Here is a 13,848-nt window from a genome sequence, read left to right as displayed (position 1 = left end):
AGGTAAAAGAAATATTTGCTTCTTTAATTATCTCTGGAGGGTACCTCCTCTTGCAACAACACAAGTATAACATTCCTGTCAACAACAGCCAATCTGAGTGAGCAAGCTGAACATTTGCCCCATTTGGGGGCAGATTTACAAGCCCCTTGCGCCTCTTTTACGCAGCCGTTGCGTCACTTTTGTGACGCAGCGGTGGCGCAAAACCAGCGCCATGCTGCAGGGTATTTACAACGTGACGCATCTGGGAGATGCGTCACGTTGTAAGCCCTGCGCCAGAAGCAGGCGTTCCTGTGCAGGGGAAGCATTCCGTCGCAGGAACGCCTCCTAAAAGTGGCTGAGTGAAATCTACAAGATTTCACTCAGTCACTTTTGAGCCCATGCTGCGTCAAAACCCTGTGCCTGCTTGAAGCAGGCGTAAGGATTGACGCAGCATTGTGCAGATAGGCCACCACAGAGCCTCGCTGGAGCTGCGTCGTGCTTGCGACACAACTCCAGCAATGCGCTGCATTTACGGCACAGATGCGACGCATCTGTCCGTTTTTGCCCCATGGTGCACCGCATTGTAAATGCGGCGCATCCATGGTGGCGGAGCCGTGACGTACAATAACTGGCGCATCCCTGCTGATATGCAGGGATGCGCCAGTTATTGTAAATCTGCCCCTAGGTTTCCTGCCACATCTCGAATTCGTGTGTCAACCTGTTCTGCATAGCTTTTTTTGTGTTCCCATTAATTTAATCTAGAGACATTAGCACCAGCAATAGAGGTAAAAGAAATATTTGCTTCTTTAATTATCTCTGGAGGGTACCTCCTCTTGCAACATCACAAGTATAACATTCCTGTCAACAACAGCCAATCTGGGTGATATCAGAGCCAGATACTACTACCTATTGTATCGGTCACCCTCTATCTATTAGTGGGACTCTCGCTTTCAAAATTTAAAGACGGACAATTAGTTCAGTTCTCCCATGAAACAAATATAAAGATGGGTTATGTTCTGATTCACGCATTGGTCACAACCATATATCCAACACCTTTGTCCACCAATCAATCCATGAATAATCTTTATTTGATTATAAAAAAATACCCATAAATATACAAGTAAAACAAAATGTATGGTAAAGAAACAGCAGGTTTTAAGAACATGCTCTCTGCAAAGCAGATTTAAGCCCCAGATTACATTTAAAAATAGCATAGGGCTGGACTGCATCTATCGAATCCATATTTTTCAGCACAGAATTAAAATCAAAACGTAAATGATCAAAATAGTTTACAAAATAAGACAAAATGTAATTGTATCATGGTGGGATTTCATCACTAAGGGCAATAATCGAAGCGTTATCGTATTGACCTACTTCTGGTGAAAAGTAATATATAATAAAGACACACTGGACCAAACTGAAGGTAACATTACTTCGGAGATTGATTGCAGGCCCTCATTTATTATCTTCAAGCTGTTCTTCAGGCTTGGGATGGGTTAGCAAAATTTACAGGAAGTATGCGCCGCACTTCGTTACTCTATCCGATCCTAATCTTAACAAAAGCAAGTATTTCAGGTTCTCACAATAAAGCCCTTTCCCACAGTTTCCAATTGTCCACTCATTAAATGTGATATAGTGCAGAAATGACCCTCCCCCAGCAAATTGTTTCACTTTGGTTACGAGTTAAAATGGCTTTGCATATTTGCTGTGAGGCTATGGTTGAAAAAAGCGTTAAAGAGAGGATAAACCTTTTAATTCCTAATATTAACATGATTTGTCAAAATTTGGTGATTGATATTTTAAATTGGAAGGAGGCATTTAGTCAGTTTCTTCTACTGTTACTGGTCCCTAATAATGACATTCCAGATTTATATTTATTTTATTCTTATGAGCATTCCATTTCCTTTACATTTTATCTTCTCAATGAGTATTTTATTTGACCAAGAAGTGTTTATTTATATGTTAGAAAAAATGTATTGGGTTAACTGAAATGAGAAAAGTAGCATTGCTGACCAACATCAAGTGTATGTAAGTACTCAGTGCACCCCTATTGGGTGGTTGCGTTCGTACTGCCCCTCCACCCTAAACATGTTGATAATGGTAGGCTGCATGGTTTTCCTTTCTGTTAGGCTCAACGACGCACTGTTTTTCATTGCGGTACTTCTTTCTGTCTCAGGCTGACTCTTACTTTTGTGCCACTGAAATATTGCTGAGGATGTGGGCGATACCACTGCACTGCTGAGGACCACTACCAGAGAGAATGTCTCCCTCTCCTTCCTCTTCCACCGTGATTGGATCTTCTACTCATTTATCCCCACCAGCAGCAATGGTTGCAGTTTTTAAGCCGCTTAGGTGGTCCTCCCAGTCGATCAAGTGGTGTTTTTTCAGATGGGTTATTTGGCCTCCTGTACAATAGTTTGTACCAAGCTTACCCCGACTAACAGAGGTATTACAAATGGAGCATATAGCAATGTTCTCCTCCTTTTCGCTAACCGTAAAGATGTCCCAAATTTAGGAGCTTAACTTTTGTCTCATGCTGGAGGTGCCACTTCCAATGCCGGATAAACTGGAGGGTGTGCGTTGAATTTGACTCAGTTTGTGCAGTACCACTACCTACTTCTACTGAGTGGTGGTTGTTCTGGATGTAGGTCACTGCCGGGCCTTTGCTAATACAAATATGGAAGATGTAGGTGGTGTTGGTGTTACCTGTCTTGGTGTTATCCATGCCACATCCCTCACAGCAATTTGGGATGTGGTTATGTCGTTCTCCACTGGGGCGGGAGTAATGTCCATGATGACTGGCTCATCATCATCCCGCTGTTCTACATCGACCTCCATAAGTGTAAGGCTTTCTGGAACCTTCTTTTTCCCTAGCCTGGCCTTGGGATGTGTCTCCCTCTCAGACTCAGTTTGTGGCTCCCAAGTGGCATCTAGATCATCAGAAGGGGTGCTTGGCGAAGAACTCAATGGACTAACCCTCCTTTTCCTTGCTGGGGATGTGGAAGACAATGGATCTTCTGAATGAGTGGCTTCCTCTTCTTCTTCCTCTGCATGAAGCTCGATTTCTTGAACTGTCCCTACTTCGGGAGGAACAACTACTATTGCAGGTAGTGGTTGCGGCTGTTGTTGACCACTTATCTGCTGTGTTTCCTCCTGCATTGATTGGGTACTACTTTGAGATAGCGATAAGCTTATCTCAGGCTCAGCATCACTGGTTTCCACCATTAGGCTGGCTACCTCTTCCACACTCCTGTGCTTGGGCCTGGGTTGGTGGGTTGGGCCCACTGAAACGGAGGTGCTGCCCCCAGCTTGCCCCCCGGACACCGCTGCTGCAGGCGTAATTTTTGGTTTCCCAAAAAAGATTTTGGGCGGCACACCAGACTTAAGTGTCACTTCCTTCTTCTGTTCCTTCTTTTCAATAGCAACTTTCTTAGTACTGGAGGACTTGGTACCTGCTTTCTTTGGGGCCATCTTCTTTAGATGTCAGCAGCACTCAGTTGCACAAGTTGCAGAGATGTCTGGTCAGGTCACACGTCATGTCGTGTACAGCAGCAGGACGTCTGTCTGGCAGTACAACGGGCGATGATGACACACCTCCTCCTCAGTCTTTTGTGCACCTAAAAGCAAAAAAGTCAGAATAAAATCAGTCCAACGTGGAATTTGTTGTGCTTAAGTATAACTTAGTATGTGGTGGTCACAATTATTAAATTTTAATAACTCAGTGAACAACAACAGTGTAGCCATTTATGAGACTTTGACAACAATGGCTTTCCTGGTATACTGTGTACACTCAGGAAGAATAAGAATAGCAAAGAACAAAAACAAAAATACAAATGTAGTGGAGCCATTTTGGCCTTAATTTGTACATCACGTGGGATGGATGCAGCATCAGGGAGCTGCAGCTGGCAATGGGGATGGAAGCAGTAATAATATAGTAACAGGTAAAAAGAGGGTCTGAGGGAAGTTTACAGACCTACGTGGATAAATGCCCTAACCATATGTAACAGCAACAAAAAATCCGTAGGTCTTGAGGAGGAATATATACATAGACGAATACACAGTACAGCCCCACAGGAGAACACAAAGATAAGGGAGTCTCAATTAAGAGGACGGAATCCCATCACCCACCGAGGTGGCATGCTTCATCATTTGGGATTTCCTCCTGGCTGCACGCTAGTGCAACCAAGGAGCTACAACTCCTTGCTAGTGTAAAAGGAGGAGCTCACGGATGTTTTGATGTAATCCGGAACTATATCACCTGAGATCGATGAAGCAAAAAGCAGTGTGGTGTGAATACGTGATGCAGTGTGTGTAATAAGTGTATTAAAATTGACTACCAGGAGAGAAAAAAAATGTAATGGGTATCTCGTGGTGTCAAAGGTTAAAGAGCAGTAAGTACGCGATCTGAATAAATGTGCGAGCGTGCTAGTGAGAAGGTCTACATGTTTCAGCCAACCTTGATCATACATTGATCGTGGCTTTCTTCAGGACCTAGTTGTAACTACCACACTCTAAATATGTGAAAAATTAGCACAACCTTATAGGCAGGCAATTGTCTTCTGAGCCAGTGTCATTAACACTCCCAGCCAATCTTGTTCATTCCAACACTGGAAGTGTGATGAGTGGGAGAATTGGTTTTAAATCAGTTCTGCTAAAGTACATTTTTCTAGCTACCTTTCCACTAGCGCCTAAAACAATATGATTTCACCATTAAATATGGTTTTGAAAATTAAGTAGAAAATTAGTTGGATGATCTTGCTAGTATTTTCCCAGTCAGAAATATGAAAATACATATTTTGTTTGCACCTTGGCCTGTCTTATGGAAAATGTTGCTCAGCCTATACAGTGGAAGTCATTTTTATGTCTTCAGTCACTGTGAGAGTTTATAAATATTAGTGTGCTAATTTTATGTATTGGAGCCCAGCCTGGTGAACTTACAAAGCAGACTTTTGAGGTGACTTTTTATTATTTAAATAGGTTTTCCTACCTGGCAAAGATGTTTTTCTTTGCCCTGTGTCTCTGAAGGGCCTTTAGACTATGGCACAATCAGAGCATAGTTGTTCTTCTGGGAGCCACATATTTTTGTCATGGATGTGATTGATGTAAATATACACTGCAGTCCATTCATATACTCCCATGCCACTGGTGCATATTCTGCACCATCTAATATGGTCTAAAAGAAAGTCAAATAGACTATTTAGGTGAAAAAACTGTTTTACCAATACCAATATTTAGAGTAGGGCACAAGCACTTTGGCACCAAACTGCAGTGTTACAGCCAAGGAGGTTGTGAAACCCACCTGCTTTACGAGCTACAGAGGGGGTGGGGTTCTTAAAGGGCAACTCGACAGACAAAAGCTCATAGTTAACGTTATAAGGAAGAAAGAAGCAGGTTGATAGAAAAGGGAAATAGCAATGGAAGGTTGAAAGGAAGGAAAGGTGGAAGTAAGGAAGGGTGATTAAGGATTTAATGATTATAAAAAACCCACATATTTCACCCCAAAAGTAGAAGGGTGAAAAACTCTTCAAAAGAACTGTTGGCACGGTTAAACAGATACCTAAACCACCGGTAAAAGTAAATCAGGAATTTGACCAGACCTTTTGTAGCTCATTGGCTACCTTCTTTCAAGAGAAGGTGAATTCTGTTTTTAATCTTTTTTCTTCCAACTCCTCTAATTCATCAACTGATGCAACCTATCCCAATCCAAGGGACATGAATTTAAGGCCATTTTAACAACCTTGTCTGATCTTTCCCAGGAACAATTAAAACTATTCTTTTGCAAACAATGTCAGGATTCCCTTGACCCATGTCTACCTAAAATGACACATCCAGTATCAGAAATTATCTCAGACTACGGAAATTTTTAATCAAATGATCAAGCTAGGACAATTCCCAAGTGTTTGGAAGATAGCATCTATCCTTCGCCCGCTAGATCCCACAGACTCCAATAGTTATCGGCCAATCTCTAGACTACCCTTTCCTGCCAAAATAATTGAAAAAACCATCAACTCTCAGCTGACAGCTTTCATTTAGGACCACAGCCATCTAGACCCCTCCCAATTTGGTTTCAGGAAACATCACAGGACAGAATTGGTTCAGGTAAGTGTATCGGAACAAATCAGACTCACGGTGGATGGTGGCAGCAGTGCCATGCTGATCCTATTAGACCTATCAGCATCATTTGGCACTGTAAACCACGATTTCCTATTGGACAGGATTGCCGACATTGGGATAAGTGACAAAGCCCACGCTTTTCTCAAGTTGTTCCTGTTAGACAGAATACAGTTTGCTGCAGCTGACAATCTAAAATCCCCCTCTTTTTCTACGCCATGTGGCGTTCCACAGGGCTCATCTCTTAGCCCGACCCTTTTTAACATCTATGTGGCCCTCTGGACAAACTTTTAGATCATTTAGGTTCGCTGCAGTCATGTACGCAGATGACACCCAATTAGTGATCTCAGTATCCACAAACCCTACAGCAAGACGATTCCCTAGCAGCATGCAGGAGATTGGGAAATGGATGGCCCAAAACTGTTTAAAGTTGAACTCAGGTAAAACCGAGGTACTGTTCTTTAGAAAGATCTCTCCTTTTAGTCCAAAGATTGGTGGCCGTCTGAAATTGGCCAACTTCCGTCTCCGGTGACAAAGGCAAAAAGCCTTCCAGTAGTATTTGAAGAGCATGTTAAGGCAGTTACCTATGCCTCTTTTTTTTACCATGACACTATTATGAAAAATCTTCCCCTTTATACATAAAGATCTGTAAAAACCTGTAATGTCCACTCTCGCACTTTCGAAAATAGACTATGCAAATGTATTATTTATGAATATTAGAAAGAAAAGCCTAAACAAACTACAGATTCTGCAAAACTCAGCTGCACGTCTACTGTTAGGCATACCAAAAAACGAATCAGTATCAGCCGTCCTTCCGCTTCTCGACTGCTTACCCATTGAAAAATGCCTATATTTTGAAGCTCTGTGTATTGCTTTCAGGGCTCTTCATGGGGAAGGACCCAAATATTTTAGGCTAAACGTTTGCTGGTTCATTCCACCCAGAACTCTTCGTTCAGGATCAGCGTTTAACGTGCCCGTTCTGAGAGCAAAGAGAGCACACCGGGGTGGGAGAAGCTTTATAGGCAGCACATCTCATCTTTGGAACTGTCTCCCTTTATTTTTAAAGAAGGAAACGGCACTCCTCGTTTTCAGGTAAAACACGAAAACATGACTTTTTAAACTATAAGGATCAGTCAGCCTAACCCAGTCACCCGCATTGAATTCCGCCCCTAGACACCCTTGGGTGGTAGCGCATGCCTTACAAATTAATAGTTCATAATATTTAATCTAACGGAAAGGTAGGAAGTGTGATAGGATGAATTAGTGGGTGGATGGATGGGTGAATGGATTGGTGAATGATTGAGTAAAAGGATTGTAGAGTAAATGGAAATCTGAGAGCGTGATGGATGGACAGTTTAAAAGATAGAAGAGTAAATGAAAATCTAAATTAATGGATGACTGGCAAAAAAGGTGAATCGATGGATTAAATGCCGTATTGATGGCTATGAAAGTCAAAAGATGGATGTATGGGTGGATGGATATTTGGATAGATTCATCCATAGATGATGGATAGAATGATGAAAGATGGAATGATGGATGAGCAAATGGATGGATGGCCAAATTTAAAAGCGAAATGGTGTATATCAGCAGGTGGATGGAATGATGAAAGGATGAATGTATAGATGCTTGGATGGAAGAGACAAGAGAACTCTTTTAGGGAGGGTCAGGCTCACTTGCTTTGCTTGCTTGGTGTCATCAGATCATTTGTTCAAAGTGGGAGGTATTTTAATGTTCTGGCTACTCCCTTGGTCCCTACACATAGAATACTAGTACCAGCAATAATAGGGTCCAGAAAAAAGAAAAAAAACTGGGATGACCATGCAGAATAGGCAAATGTGCTAGAGGGCCGAAACATAGAAGATGAGCTCCTGGTTCTGCAAGAGAATGTCCTATATATCCAAGGAAGGAATCATGATCACCCTGACTTCATTTTCTCTCTTAGGTTGAAAGCAGAGAAGAGAAATAACTACAGGGTTCTGCTTGAAATTTCAGTACTTTATGTCCTGGCTTCAGTAAATGCTTTATGTTTTTTAACATGCTGCAGACTCTATATTCAGTCTAGCTGGTGTGAAATGGCCAATATCCTGGGTCAAAATTTTAGTAGAGTAGTTTCAATGAAGTTAGGAAGGGTTGACAGTTTTAAGGCTTTTCCTTACCCCAATCATTTTTGATGCATTGACAACATTGGAAGCATTCAAACAAAAGTGTTTTTTATTTCACTGAAAGGAGTTGAAAATATCAACAATTTCAAGTTTTTGTCTGGGTATTTTGGTTAGATACAAATAAAATGCTTTAGTTTGTCCCTAGAAGCAAATGCAAGGTTTTTTGTTCTAATGTAATATCCGCACATTTGTCATCTTCTAATATTTGAGTAATTGACTAGAACTTTCCGGTTGTGACACCTTCTAAATCACTAATGTACCATCCAGCTTACCATGGGGAGCAATGCTCAGCTGAAATCACATACTCGAATGACCTTGCACAGCTGTTTTGGAAATTGAAACACAAATATGCAACTAACTTAGTGAAAATATTTCAATCAATTAATCAATCAGGGGGTTGTATAGCGCGCTACTCACCCATGAGGGTCTCAAGGTGCTGGGGGGGGGGGGGGCGGCTCCGGATTAGTCGAAGAGCCAGGTCTTGAGGTCCTTCCTGAACGTGTGCAGGGTCGGGAAACGTTTTATGTTCACAGGGAGCTCGTTCCAGATTTTGGCTGCAATGTAGGAGAAAGCTCTCCCGCCGGTTCTGTTTCTGCGGATGCGGGGAGCTCTGCCAGGGCGAGGTCTGCGGAGCGGAGGTTCCTCTTGGGTACATGGAAGGATACTCTCTCGTTGAGATATTTGGGTCTGATGTTGTGGAGGGATTTGTAGGCGTGGGTGAGAAGTTTGAAGGTGACCCTCCTCTCAACGGGGAGCCAGTGGAGGCCTCGTAGGTGTTGGGTCATGTGCTCATGACGCGGTGTCCAGAGGACGAGTCTGGCTGCGGCGTTCTGAATGGTCTGGAGCCTGTGCAGAAGAGTTTTGTTGATTCTGGCATAGAGGGCGTTGACGTAGTCCAGCCTGCTGGTAATGAGTGCATGGGTGACGGTCCTTCTCCAGTCGGGGGATCCACTTGAAGGTCTTACGGAGGATGCGAAGCAGTTGAAACTAGTGAAGGCGACGGCGTTGATCTGGCGGTTCATGGAGAGGGAGGAGTCCAAGATGATGCCGAGGTTCCGAGCGTGGTCTGTAGGGGTGGGTGGGCTCCCGAGGGTGGAGGGCCACCAGGTGTTGTCCCAGGTGGAGGTGCAGGGACTGAGGATGAGGACCTCAGTCTTCTCTGAGTTTAGCTTTAGGCAGTTGTCCTTCATCCAGGCTGCCACATTCTTCAAACCTTCCTGGAAACAGAGACTGGTGTCTTTGGGATTCTTTGTGAGCAAGAGGATGAGCTGGGTGTCGTCGGTGTAGGATACAATGCTGAACCCATGCTGTCTGACAATAGCGGTGAGGGGGACCATGTAGATGTTGAAGAGTGTGGGGCTGAGTGATGATCCCTGGGGTACTCCGCAGTTGGTTTCCATGGGTTTGGAAAGGATGGGAGGGAGTTGGATCCTCTGGGTTCTGCCGGAGAGGAAGTATTGGATCCAGTCGAGGGTGGCTCCTTGTATTCCCGCGTCGTGCAGTCTGGCTGCGAGAGTGCGATGAGAAACGGTGTCGAAGGCTGCGGAAAGTTCTAGAATAATGAGGGCCGTGGGTTGTGTCCCTGGTCGAGTAGCATGCGGATGTCGTCAGTGGCGAAGAGGAGGGCAGTCTCGGTGCTGTGGTTTCTGCAGAATCCAGACTGGGAGGCGTCCGTGATGGAGATCTCTTCGATGAAGGTGGTCAGCTGGGCGTTTACGAGTCTCTCGGTGACTTTCACCGCAAAGGGGAGGAGAGAGATGGGCCGGTAGTTTTTTAGGCCCGTTTGGTCGGCTGATGGTTTCTTGAGGAGGGGTTTCCAGTCATCTGGGCAGATGCCTGATCTGAGGGAGGCGTTGATGGTGCATCCTCTTTCGGGTACGATGACGGTGGCGGCTCTGTGGAAGATATGCGGTGGGCAGGGGTCTGTTGGGGCTCCTGAGCGGGTTTTCTTCATGGTCGCTGTGATGAGTTTCATGGTAGCGGGATCCCAGGATGTGATAGTTGGCATATCAGCGGTGGTGGGTAGGGGGGTGGTGCTCGTCATTGGTTCGCTGAAGTTGTCGTAGAGGGCCTTGATGTTAAGATGGAAGTAGGAGCTGAGCTTGTCACAGAGTTCCTGGGAAGGTGTGACGTCCATGGCTTCGCAGGTGGGTTTTGCAAACTGCTGTATGACGTTGAACAGTTCCTTGCATTGGTCACGTTGGTCTGGACTTTGTCTCTTATGAAGGTTTGTTTGGTGTCTCTTATGCGCTGGTGGTATTCCTTCAGGGCGCTCCTGTTGTCGCTCCGTGCTTCTGTGGTTTTCAGGTTTCGCCAGGTTTTCTCTAGGTGTCTGCAGGAGCGTCTGGCTTCTTGAAGTTCTGTGGTGAACCAGGTGGCTTTCAGCGGGCATTGTTTGGTGGGGGGGCAGAGGGGTGCAAGCTTGTTGGCGCAGCAGGAGATCCAGCGCTGAAATTCCCTGGCTGTGAAGTTGGTGTCGGTCGCAGTGATGGCGGGGTATTGACGGAGCGTGGTCTTGATGTGCTCCTCTGTGACCTTGCTCCAGTTCCATCGAGGCGGGCGTGGGGCGGGTTTGGTTGCGGTGGTGGTGTTGAAGGTGAAGTGGACGCAGTGGTGGTCAGTCCAGAGGGGCTGGGTGGTGTGGCAGAAGCAAATGTTAGTTCCACCCACAAAGATGGGGTCGAGGGTGTGACCCGCTCTGTGGGTAGGTACGTTGACAAGCTGCTTCAACCCGAGGTTGTCGAGGAGAGTAGTGGAGTTGGGGTTGTTGCCATTGTCGAGGTGGAAGTTCAGGTCCCCGAATAGAATGTAGTCCGTGGAGGTGATGGCATGGGGTGCGGCGAGCTGGGTGATGGTAGTTGCTTGGTGGGTGCGAGGTCCTAGCGGTCTGTAGATGAGGATGCACCGTAGCATGGTCCTGGGGCTTGTCTGGATCTGGAAGTGGAGGTGTTTTGTGTTGGAGTGGGGGTCACTTCCGCTGGATGTGGAGAGTCGGAGGGGGGTCTTGTGTGCAACGGCGAGTCCTCCTCCTGGGCGGTGCGGATGGTCCTTTCTCTGGATCTTGTAGCCATCAGGGATGGCGGTGGCGATGTCGGGACCAGAGGTGGTGTTGGTCCAGGTTTCCATGAAGAAGGCGATGTCAGGCGAGAGGGTGTCGAGCATGTCCCAGATCTCAACGGCATGTCAGTGCAGGGAGCGTACATTGAGCAGGATGCAAGTCAGGGTTTCGGTGATGTGTGTATCGGGCGTTCCTTCAGCGGTCGCGGGGGCTCTGTCGATGGTGAAGGATTTGCGGCAGGGTCTGCACGAGAACTGTCCGTGGGTGGTGTTCAGCAAGGATCTTGCTCAGTCGGCGTGTCTTCCGGGGTTGAGTACGTGGAGGGTGGTTGAGTCGTAGCGGTGAGGCCTCGGATAACCAGGGGTCCTTGCGCTGGTCGCGGTCGGGTCACGGACGGGTGCAGACGGGCTTGCCTTAGGCGCGCCTTCGGAGCCAGAGGCATGACCGCTGTGCGCAGCCCCCATTATGTAGGGGAGGGGGAGGGACGAGTAGCTGGGAGACGGGAGCAGGGCGGTCAGGGGGAGGGGTCATGAGTGAACGTGGCATCAGGAAGGGGGGAAAACGGCAGGAAAGAAGGGGGATCGGGCAACAGTGGAGGGGCAAAAATACAAGAGGATCATAGAATCAAGCACAATACAGTGAATTAAGCTCATTCAGGCACAATATAGCACAAATCTAAGAAAAAGACGAGACCAATATCAGGGTGGAATTGAACTCTGCAACGGTGGGGCTGGCAGGCGACACACAGCACAGCGGAGCTGCCTGGGAGAGTGCGAACCTGGGACCGAAGTCGGAGGTCTCACTCACGCTCCCCCCCAGCGGCCGCCATTATGTAGGGGAGGGGGAGGGATGAGTAGCTGGGAGGCGGGGCGGTCCGGGGGAGGGGTCATGGGTGAACGTGGCAGCGGGAACAGGAGGAAAAACGGTGGGAAAGAAGGGGGAACGGGCAACAGTGGAGGGGCAAAAATACTAGAGGATCACAGAATCAGGCACAATACAGTGAATTAAGCACAGTCAGGCACAATACAGCACAAATCTAAGAAAAAGACGAGACCAGTATCAGTGTGGAATTGAACCCTGCAACGGTGAGGCTGACAGGCGACACACAGCACAGCGGAGCTGCCGGGGAGAGTTCAGACCTGGGACCGAAGTCGGTCACTTTGAAGATATTTCCACAATATATTGCGTGCAACTAGCAAGATACAGTGTGAAATATTGAGTTTAGAAGTAAAACTGCGTTAGAGCCTAAAATGCCAATTATAACAGATAAACAAGAAGAATTGTAAGGTCCTGTGGCCACATAAGAACTGGGCATGCAGTTTAAGAATCCAAAAGACAAGACCCATATGGCATACAAATGTATTTATTTATGAGTTTCAGTTCAGACAATTGATTTCGCTCCCCATTTTGCAGTGCGATTCTGCAAGGTGGTGAGTATGGCTAAAACCTCCCATTGATTAACTGATAGCAACATTTAATTCTCTAATGAATAAGAGAGCTAATCCATGCAACTTAAAAACAAGTATGTGTAAGTTATTGGTGCCCTGGGACTTCATTACTCTCCTTCTGCCGCTTTTTGTGATACTTTTTCACGGTGGCATTGAATATGTATTGAGCTAAAATGAAAATGGCTGGTCCAGGAATAGGGATTTCTGCATTTCAAGATGGGACCCAGCGGAAAAGTGATTTACCGAAGTCACTGGGGATGGAAGGAACAAGAACTTCGGTCTTCAGTGTCTGCTTTAGAAGCTCACAACACAGAACATGCTCAGCAGAAATGCAAATGAGAGCGCCGCTCTAGCCTGTTTAAGTATTTGGATGAATGGCCAATTAAATTAATACATGGAGAATCCTGCGACATCTTTGCTGTGCAGCAACTTTCATTTTATGTTTTTCTTGTCATATTAATTGGCAAAGCGGTTATTGAAGAGTGATGAGTGTGACTGTATGAGACTATTTTTTTTATCAGAGGTCAAAATAAGAAGTTAGCTGCTCGTATCTCCCAGCAATTTTGTTTTAAAAAATTAAACTTAGCTTGATGTTTTGCCTAAACCGCAAAAGACAAATCATGTAAAGATTCTGGCTTTCTCTTGAGTCTCCTAAAGTTTCATAAAACTTGGGGGCATATTATCAAGAAACGGCGTTAAAATTATCGCCGCTTTAGCGGCATAAAACTTCCGCTAAAGCGGCGATAATGGGCTTGATAATATGCCGCAGAGAATTCCCATAGAAACCCATGTTCTGGTGTGAACCTGGGCTTCTATTGGAATTCTCTGCGGCATATTATCAAGCCCATTATCGCCGCTTTAGCGGCAGTTTTCTGCCGCTAACTCGGAGATAATTTTAACGCCGTGCTTGATAATATGCCCCTAAATAACTTTAGCATATATCTCAATTTTCGATTGCAGACTGCTCTTATTTCGCTAATTATGCATCAGATACATTATAATGCGATGGCTTGTACTATCAGAATTTTTTTAATCAGCACATAAGGATAACACCCAGAGAGGGGCAAAGGGTCAGCCCCCAGACTCAGCT

The sequence above is a fragment of the Triturus cristatus genome, chromosome 8 (assembly GCF_964204655.1).
Source record: "Triturus cristatus chromosome 8, aTriCri1.1, whole genome shotgun sequence".
Taxonomy (NCBI): domain Eukaryota; kingdom Metazoa; phylum Chordata; class Amphibia; order Caudata; family Salamandridae; genus Triturus; species Triturus cristatus.
Note: the sequence above shows the minus strand (reverse complement) of the source record.